Source organism: Neolamprologus brichardi, chromosome 17 (assembly GCF_056152115.1).
Source record: "Neolamprologus brichardi isolate AB-2024 chromosome 17, ASM5615211v1, whole genome shotgun sequence".
NCBI classification, from domain to species: domain Eukaryota; kingdom Metazoa; phylum Chordata; class Actinopteri; order Cichliformes; family Cichlidae; genus Neolamprologus; species Neolamprologus brichardi.
In genome coordinates, this window is record NC_142120.1 from 27,724,597 (window position 1) to 27,735,595 (window position 10,999).

Consider the following 10,999-nt stretch of genomic DNA (forward strand, 5'->3'; position numbering starts at 1 on the left):
AGGCACATATTGTTAATGTAATACATTAGTAAACATAGGATATGAATGTGGAGAACAGTATCTGCAAGACCACTGCTGTAGGCGATGACAATGGAAAATATAGGGTGTATTTCACCAACTTTCTGAGCCACTGTGGGAAGTGGGTAAATGTCAGAAGTGCATGAGGGCTTGAAGCTTAAAAAATGCCTTGTTTTATGTCCCCATGTATATGCCAAGATCTTTGTCGTACACTACTGTCTGAGACAGAATTAATTTGTGGAGTGTTTTTCAAAACACCATAACTCCCATTCGCAACGAAAAAATGTGTCAGCGTGTGCAGCAGTGTGCCATGGTGATGTTTTCTTAATGATTTTTGGATAACAGTGGAGCAGAGAAAAAACTTTAATTAGACTTTAGACATAGCCAAAAGATAAATTCATTATTATCCTTTGTCTTTTCATGGGTTTTGTTGACAAATGTGGAAAAATATACATGTTTTTTTTAAAAGTGTGTGTGTATGTGTATGTGAGGGAGATTTATCCCAGATTCATTAAAGTCAGTTTCTGATCATCATTGTTGAATAGGAACTAACTGCCAGTCTTAGAATATCTGTCCTTTGTGAAGTCAGGATTACAGATATTTAGAGGATAACAGATATTATTAAAATACAAAGTCAGTGGGATTTATGGAAGTTAAATCTGAAATGAACAAAATTTTAATTTGCTCGCCAAAGATAATGGTAATTATATTATTCATGCTTTAGTTAGTAAGACCTCTGGTCTGAAATGTGGCTGTCACAATTAGATGTCATGCTAAAGGCCACAAGGCTTTTATGTGTGTGTGTCGTTCCTGTCTAGCTATCTTTGTGAGGACCGAAATCTGCATTCTACTATACTTGTGAGAACCAGCAGTCACTTGTGAGGAGACACAACCCAGTCCTCACATTTTTGAAGGCATTTAAAGGCATTTTTGAGGCTCAAAATGGGGTTTTAGTGTCAGGGTTACAATTAGGTTATGGTTAGGGTTAGGGTAAGGGGCTAGGGAAACCATTATGTCAATGAGGGTCCTCACTAAGATAGCTGAATGGGGTTGTGTGTGTGTGTGTGTGTGTGGTGAGGGGATGGGGGACTTTTGGATCTCTGTTCATGAAGTTGAACTGATTGTAAATGACATGAGCTACTTATGCAGACCATTTTTACACCCTATCTAGACTACAATCAGTTTATCTCCCAGCCGCTCCTCACACTGACAACTTGTTCTCTTATCTCTCCAATACTCAATCTCCTGTGTCTCATGTGGCTGGAGCAAAAAAGACTAACATTAATTTACACCCAGGACATCATTCATCAGTTAACTTACTTCGATCACCGAGCTGCATTATTGTAATGAGCAGAAAAACAAAATTAACAATAAGAAAAAAAATCTCTGAAAGTGATTTTTTTTCTTTTCTTTTTCTTTTTTTTTTTTTTAGAATTGCTGGCACGTGTCTTTGATGATGGAAAAGGTACATTTTGATTGTGACACATTGCTTTTTTTTTTCTCATCAAAGTATTTACATTCACCATACAGTGATTAACCAGCTGATTAAACCACATGTCATAAAAACATAAACATGTTAGAAATCTGCAAAAAACTTGCTTGTTGGTCAAATAATAAACAGAATTAATATTTTTTATACCCAAATTTGAACTGGCTCACCTTACTTCCCTGAGAAATCTAAAATTAATTATCTGTAACATTTAACCACTAAAACTAATTTTCTGTTCAGATATATAGATAAGGGTAACTTAAATTATTAATGTAAAAAAATATGCTTTACTATTTTTCTGCTTTGGTCTTTGGTCTAATAAATTTGTACTGTATGTTGTCAATGTAAGTTCCTCATCATCCAGCTAATGGCATTCTCAAGTGCTTGAAAAGAAGACAAAAAGCATGTCCTGTGGTCTTGCATTTCACCCAAGTGGCTTCATCAATTCTAAAACAACTGATAGAGAGTCAAAGGTTTTTACCCCTAATGGTGGCTGTCCCTCATGTGTTAGCGGCAGGTTTGCTGTCATCTTAAGTTTGTGTTCCATTGTTGGTGGGAGTCATAGTGGAAGGACTCGTGTCTGGGTTTTTGGTGAAATTTAGTGCTGAGGCTTCTGTCTAGTATCACACAAATCTGATCAAGGATGAAGCCGGTGCAGCTCTATCTGCAGCTTCATGCTGTAGGCGTTTTCTGACAGTCTCCACTGCAACAGTTATTCAACTCTTAATCAGTTGAGCAGAGAAGAATGGTGCACTTTTCTTTACCAGCTGGTAATAAGATGATCCTTTGGTCAATACTAAGGGACGGATTAGCGTTCTTTTCCTGAATGGTGAGGTTGGAAGTAAGTATTTTTGCACTAGAGAAGAGCATTGATACCTTCATCCTACTTTGTTCTACTTCAGACTGTGCCAATTTATTCATTCTTATTGCTGTCTCTGTGCCTGTGATGAGGTACACAATGGGTTGATGATACAAAGATATACCATAGTTGGATCATTTGGCTAGAATATCCCGATTTGATAAGTTGATAAGTACACGTATTTATCCTGGTGGTCTGTAGTGATGTGTCTATAATGTCCTTTTGCTGTGATCCAGATGGTATGGTTATTACTCTGAATAGAAAATCCTTGCTTGTGGCATTTTTCTTTTTTTTTTTTTTGTCCTGTCTGGCACTGTAGCAATCAGAATCAGAATTATTGTCTGAAGGCCAAGAAAAATGCCCAACAGATTTACTTTCCCAAGTGGGCCTTTTGCTATACTGGTCCACTTGATTGTCATAGTTTATTTGATCTTTATTAGTTATTTTTATTCTAAATTATTGTAATCAGGCCAGACTGGACTCGGGGACGGGAAAGAAAAACAAGAAGAAAAGTTCAGAAGAAAGTTAACAGAAGAAGAGGGAAAGAAAAAGGAGAAAAGACAATGAAAATCTGCGTCATCACCTTTGCTTGTGGCATTTTGAACTTGAAGTTTCTTTGCCTTATATATGATGTGCAAACTGTGCCCTTTCCATGAAGACAGAAACGTCGTGTAAGATGGAAGGAGGTTGTCTGTTCAAGCAGGGTTTGGTTGATCTAGTCCTGGAGTACATCTGTAGTAAAAGAGACCCGTCTTCTCCGTTTACTTTTAGAGCTGATTTTGTGCTCATCATAAGATCTGCACAGCTTTATGTCTCTTGACTGTGGACTCAAAGCACAAGCTCTTGGAAACCAGTGTGGACTGTCTGTACCTTAGTTTAAACAGAGCTGTTCCTGTAGTCAGCTTTCCTGATACCTTTTCATACTTCTATGTGTTTCTCCCAAAGTACAACAGAATATGTCTGAGTAGGTTCTCAGTAATCCAGGGCGCGGTAGTCTTGAGAGCTTGAAAAAAGGGCAACTTGACTTCGTTTTGGTTCACAATTACATTTCATCTCTTTAAGCTGACATTATGGGATGCTCTGAGTGCACTACATACGGTACAGTAAAATTGATGGTCTATTTAGAGCATTCTAAATGGCAAATAAATAAATAAGATGACAAAGTGTTGAAGAATAAATAATTGAACAATTTCACTGTTGAAGTTTAAATTCATGTAACAATTTGTATCTTACCTGTTCTCAATGTGACATTCAACCACATGATTTCATCATCAAACTCTGAGAATCTGAAGGAATGTGTGTACACAAGGTGCAAGGCATAAAATCTCAGATAAGTAGCAGGGTGAAGCAGCAGGTATCACAACAGTGCACGGCTTCCTTTTGTGTTGTTGCCTAGCCACATCAGGAGCGGCAATATTAGAAGCCGAGAGCTAACGGTGGGTTTCCAAGTAATAGAGTCCTCATTAGAAAGCTAGAGGAGTGACTGTGTCTTGAGTCAGTTTCGGATCTCAGGGGCTGAGTGGTTCATGTTTTGGAGTGCTTCATTTTTTCCCCCTCCTTGCTGATTAGTTTTGTTTTCACACTCTTTTTACGTTCACTTTCACTCTATGATTAGTTAGGTTTAGGCACTAAAACTACTTGGTTAGGTTGTTGCGGAAAACAGAGCTGACTTCTCAAGGACTGAGCTCATTTAAGTTGGTCTGAGGCAAAATGGAAAACTGTCCAGTGGTCTGAAAAATCAAAGAAGCAAGCGTACATTTCAACTTCAAAACTGCACTGCTTGGTCTCCTCAGTTCCCAAACACTTCCAGCAAGTTATTAAAAGAATAAGCAATGAAACGAAGAAAACAAAACAAAAACAATTTCATATTGGTGTTATCAAATGAAAAATTAGCATGGTTCTCAAAATTATAAAATTTCTACATTTTATTGCTGAATCATTTTGGTTTTGACTTTGGAAAAGGGTTAATTTACTCAACTCGAGCTAAAAAGTTTCACCCTAGGTATGCTTTGAGTTTTAAAATGTATCAAAAGGACTTCCAGCTCATTGTCATTTTTTTCTCCTAATCTTTCATCCAAGACAGTGGATGAACTGAAATTGTGTTTTTCTTTGAGCAGTTTTGAGTTTCTCAGAGTTAAGCAGTAGTAGGGCATCAGCTTTGATTGCTTCTCAGCCTGGAGTGGAGCTGCAGATCCATACTCGAGCCTGCAGTGGGCAGGTGCAGGAAAAGGCCCTGATAATTGGCTGGCTAGTGTGGCTAGGCCTCCGGTGGGGCTGGGCTGTGACTCCTGAGGAAGACACACAAAATGAGCTACTGCATCAAAAATTGAGGTTGGCAACCTCCGTGCACGTCCGGGCGATTTTTCAAATGAACATTTCTCAGCCCCAGAGGAAACCATGGCGCTCCTGCTATCATAAGCAATTTGAATAGAAATGGACACAAAATACTTTTTTTCCTGACATGCATTAGTAGGTTGGGCAAGAGGGCAAGCTGTGATATTCAAAGAGTTGTGGATAAGAGAGCAGGAACAAAAAGAGATGTTTTATTTTCTAAAGAAATGAGGTTAGCATATTTTGGTGACTGTAGTATCTCTTTTAAGCCTCACGTTTCCTTTTCCTTTTCTTTAAAGAATGAAAAGAGATCAGAGAAATAGGCTTTGAGTCCTAATAAGAACTATAAGGGCTGCGAGGAGCATTTTGCTGGCATTGACAAGGAGCTTTGAAAGCCCAGAGCAGAAATAGCTCAGTTTTCACATCAGAGGTTCTAAACCTCTTATTAAAGTTTGATAAATGTTGCGCTAGACATGTGTGTTATCAGCTTTCTTTAATCCAAAGCAGCTATAATAACACAAAGGTCTGCATTGTTTTTCTGCAGTTGCATATTTAAAAACAGAGTGAAATGGTAATTTAAGATATCCCACCTGAAATATATTTCAGGTGGGAATTCATCATATTCTTCAGAGATTTGATTTAATGCCTCAATAGGGCGTGAGTTTTAGCTGACACGGAGTCTATGGAGAACCACACTTTCACCAAAACCAGGCCAAACAACAAATACTGTGTCTTAGAAATGATGCTTCTGTAGAACTAAATAGAAAAAGCAAAAAGGGAGAAAAAAATAATTGTGGTCCATTTACAGTAGGGCAACTCGGAAATATAGCCGTTCTCGATGCATGAGTTATATAATCACTGTTATATGTTTGTATTCCACCAAAAAATATCTGAACTTTTAATACACTTGTATTTTGTATTGAATTGTACTGCTACTTTATTGTACTGTAGTAATGAAAGGATTATTGTTCAAAACTTTGTGGCCAGCTTGTGACCTACGTTCATACAACCTGAACCTAAACCATAGATAAAAAGTCTAAATGTGAGCGCTGGTCTCTAGAATGAGAGCTTTCTGTGTCTGCAGTCTGAGTTACCCCTTGCCCACTTCGAATGTGATGCTTGTTGAGTAAACCAATATTTTGCCCACTGATGTGGCCTAACAAGTAATTCATATATTTAGACTCGGCAAGCTAGTATAGCAACCCCTCAGTGGAGTTAGCTGGATGCCACACATCAGCTTGACTTGATTGGCTTGTGTATTTCTTAAAATTTCATCTGAAATTACTGTATTACACATAGACTTCTTGGTAGACTTCTTTGCTCCATCAACGTTTATATGTCAGCTAGAAAATATTTTGCAAGCAAGCAACCCTGAGCAACCTAACAGACATTGGTGGGTGTAATGCATTCTAATGTATTGCATTGCTGTAATTACATTACATTTCTTTTCTTTCTGGAATGGAGTAATCTAAGACACAAGGGTACTTAATTCAGTAACCATACCAATTAAATTATGTATCCTTGAAAAGAAATCTGCATGCTAGGTGGACAGAATAAAAAAAACCTAAGAAATCAAACATGAAAAAAAAGTGATGGTCAGTGGCAGGAGGTGATGAATAGTAAAATGATCTACACCTTTTGTAAAGTGGAGTTCTGAACATTAAAAGCACAAAAATGTGGTGGTACAGTAGAAACTGCACCTCATTCAGAAACATCTGTTTTCCCCTGCTAACTCATAGCATGTGCAAACAATAAACCCAAGGTTGATTTTCAGATAAACATTTCTATCTATAACCGTTTTTAAAGAAGAATCTTTTTGACTACAACATTTTCTCTGTGAAGTGTTCTTTGAGCTGGTTTTCAACTGCTCTGTCGGCCTTGTGTTGACACTTAATTAAATTCAATTTCATTTCATTTATACAGCGCCAAATCACAACAACAGCTGCCTCAAGGCGCTTTATATTGTAAGGTAGACCTGACAATAATACATACAGAGAAAAATCCAACAATCATATGACCCACTATGAACAAGCACATTGGCGACAGTGGGAAGGAAAAACTCCCTTTTAATAGGAAGAAACCTCCGGCAGAACCAGGCTCAGGAATCTGCCACGACCGGTTGGGGTGAGAGAAGGAAGACAGGATAGAAGACATGCTGTGGAAGAGAACAAGAGACTTAAACACTAAAAGAAAGATATTGTGTGTGTCCTCAAAATGACTGAGATTTATGTCAGTGAGTGGAACTGTAGCCTAAAGTTTATATTGATAAATGATAAAAGACTGATTTCAACTGGATGATTTTTTTTAAAATTGGAAGACAGTGAAAACAATGCAAATGAGAGGATGCTGGGGATAAACCAAACCGAAATACTGACTGTGTTGCATTTCTTTCTAACTTCACCTTTTAGCTAATTTGTTGCTGGATTTATTAACACTTGTTAGCTCTAAAACCACTAGATTGCTGATATGAAAGCTTGTGAGACAAAACACAAACAACATCAACAATATAAAGCAATGAGCTAAAAGGGCCAAACTTTTACACAGAAGAGGTGATTAACAATGCTCCGTGTGTCCATACAAGCAAGCACTTGTACACGTCACATTGATGCAGCTTCTGTGAGGCAGAACAAATACAACTACAGTTTCTCAAAGCTGAAAGTTGAATTTTTCTACCCCATTATCCAAAATATTCTATTCTCCTCCAGGCTACCCTCAAATCTGATGATTTGGGGGAAAAAGTTTGCCTCAGATCGAGTTTGCATGTCACGCCTGGACAGAACTTGGCAGAGCTGATTGAGGAACACATTTGCATTTGGCCGACCAAATCAGTATTTTTATAGACCTCTTTCACAATTACATATTCTCAGTGTTAATGTTACTTTCAGATGGAATTAGTTCTTTATGTGCTCTGATGCTTGTAGTCCATTAATTTAGTTTTATTGCCGCTAAATTAGATTCACTTACTCCCTCTGGCAAGGAAGTGGAATGTGCATAAAAATAACTTATACCCCTAAACATTTGTTCTCAAAATATTCAGCTCAAGTGCAGTGTAGGTAGGCCACCTGCATGTCAATAACCTTCAAAACTCCTTCGTGTTTTTGACGTTTATTATATAAACCACATTGCTCACGTTCTCTTTTTTCTTCTTTTTTTCCATTTGCGTCTTTAAAGCAGTCACAAGCTGTCTCTTGCCAAGCTAGGACATCATGTCTCACCACCCACTCAACTTTCCGAGGAAATGTTTCCTCTAAGGATCTGGCATCCAGATAATGATAATATTGTCACCTTCACCCACCACAGTCGGTGCAGATGGTGCTCTTTCCTTTTCATCCTTTAACATTATGCTTTAGTGCCACTATTAAGGCATTATGAGTTTGCAGTAGTGTTTTCTTTCTGCTGGAGAAAGGGCTGTGACTCTCAGGGTCACTTTGGGAATTGTTACTGATTGTAGCTTGTGTGGTGAACTATGAAGTACATTTTCAAAGAGCAATGCAGATTGTTCTGGAGCCAGAAGCATGCCGAGGAGAAACTACATGACAGCGAGCAACAAGCAAAAGAGAACAAGCTGCTGAGAATATTTTGAGCCTCAAAATCACAGAACACCTGCCTTTGGAGAAAAGAAATGCTGCTGTTTGAAAGTTGAAAGGGCATCACGTAAAAAAATTAATGCAAACCTTTGAGTTTGAATATGCAACAAACTTCATTTGATATGACAAAGAAGCTGTGGACCACAGTTTGGGGAAACAAAAGATGATTTGAATCTTGAAGGTATAATAATGAGTAATAATGTCAGTAATAATATGTAGATACTAGGCTACATTAAGGCCAGATAACATACCTGTCATCTTTGCATAGTCTAAAAGGATGAACAAATTATAAATAAAATACATTTTCTTTGTAAACCCAAAAGTAAGTGCACTAAACGATGGTAGTGCACAGTATGTAATTCTGTTAATTAGACTATAAATATTAATGTTCGGGGCTTTTGCCAGAAGAGTTGTTAAGCCAGATGGCTACCCATCCACCTACTGTAACACAAATTGTGCAGCCCCGACGGTGGAACAGTGTTACGTATGTGCAACTCTTACTACATTTGTAAAAATACAAAGAGACTAGAGACTTCATTTTCTACTCCTGGTTTGAAGACAATGTAGTGTACTGTATTCCAGCAAAAGAACAGTGAATCCCAATTAACCTCCTTCACATACAGCAATTAATAATCTAATTAGTGGATATGCAGTAAATGAACAGCTATCATTAGTTACCATCACTGTTATATTTATGTATGGAAAAATAAAGATAATTAGGAAGGTTTCATAACCTTATTGGCCATACAATAAAAACCTTGACCTTTACCGCCAATCCTTTCAAACTATACCACTGAATCCGGTGGCTGTTTTTCATGCAAAATCCCTGGCTACTACAGTCTGTGTGTCAAAGTATGTACTGAGCCCCAAGTTGGTCCTGATGCATCTGAGTGAGTGTGTGTCAAAAAGATGTTATATGAATGTGCACGTAAAGAGGGGAATGAGGCTTTTCATAGTGCTTTTCTGCTTTGAGTAGAAAAGGACAATGAAAGTGTCCATTTACCACATACTTGGAGGTATTGTAAAGTTGCTATAAGTGGTCAGACATTTGTGTCTAAAAGGCATATCACTAATGGTCTAGCAACGTTAAATAAGTACAAGACAGACAAGACATTGAGCGTGTTTTTCACCATCAAGCATAAACTTAATTTTATATAAAAAAAAGAAAAATGAAAGTGAGTCTTACTGTATTTTCCTAAACTGTTACTCAAGAAAAAACCTATTACATGGCATTTTAAACATTCCCCACACGCAGTTGCTTTTCATGAAAAGAATGCTCAGCTCATTTTTTTTCCAACCTTGGTTCAAGAAGGCTGGAAAGCTATTTTCTTTGAGGATCTTTACAATATAGCTTTCAGGGCTCTTAAGCTGTGAGTTCATTCAAATGGACAAATTCTGAAGAGCCTCGGAACAGCATTGAGCTTTTATACTGGAACTTTTACAATTTTTTTTTTATTAAATATCACTGCAGCTCTGTTAGCCCCTCAGAGTTGAGCTGTGGTGGAGCATCAAGTTATTGCTCTCTGAGCCTAGAGGGGAGCACACCTTAATACTTCATACAGTCTGAGCAGTTTTGTTCTGAAACAGTTGATTGTCTTATTTGATTATTCATTTCTTCTTTTTTTTAAGTTACAGTTTTTAAAACGATTATTCATTGTAATTGCAAGTTTTGTCACGTCAGTGCTTCCTTAAATATCTGTGGATATCCGTGATAACGGTGTTTGTTGCCTAAGTGACTAAGACCAAGACTCTTGTCTGGCTCTTGTCAGCACAGACAGAAACACCATATCATCATGTCTCAAGTATCAAAGGACTGCTATCAGTAAGCTCCTGTTTGAATATCTCATGATCAGGTCGGGGAGAGTCCTTATCACCAAAACAGATTAAATAACGTAATTTGAAAGGTTTTCGTGGTTCAAAACACATCACAGCAAAATCTTAATGATCATAATAAAAACATCTAAGTTTAATATAAGATACCAGAATGCACTTAAAAGCACGTTTACTGACGACCTGCCCTCAGCTCTCATGAACACTTGAAGTTCCTTAAAACTATTTTTTTCAACTGGTTTTACATTTCTCACACTTACACTGATGTGACTTTGTTTCTCTCATACTTGATAGATTTGGAGATGTTCTGACACAGTCGTCTATCCGTCACAGTTTGTCTCTTTCAAACAAAATCCCTATACTTGCCAATTTTTCCTGCGACTAACACATCAACTTGAAGACAAAATCTTCTTAATACATCCCCTACTAGCAGGTGCCACGATGAAAAGATAATCAGTGTTATTCAGTTAACCTCTCAGTAGCCATTATGCCTAATCAGTGTAACTGCTTGAATTGGGTTAATTTGCCAATAAAGAAGTTCAGCAAAAGTAATAATGAGTCTGGTGTGATTTATGGGTGTTCAAAGCCTGAGTTAAGGGTTTTGTCCGCCTAGATTTGAATGCAGCCATAAATAGACAATAGGTTGGTTTCAGGAAGTAAGCATAACTGAATTTTTACCAACAAATTAAACTTACATCAACGGTTTCTGTTATTCAAATCGAAAACTCTTTATTATTAACAGCTTGTAAACTGCAATGCCAACTACAGTTACCATATTTGTGAATAATTTATTCAAATGTATATCTCATTTTGGAGTGATTCAATGGCCACTCATGTTACTTTAGAAAAGAAGTTAGATCTAATCATGCATTCATGCAATGGTTG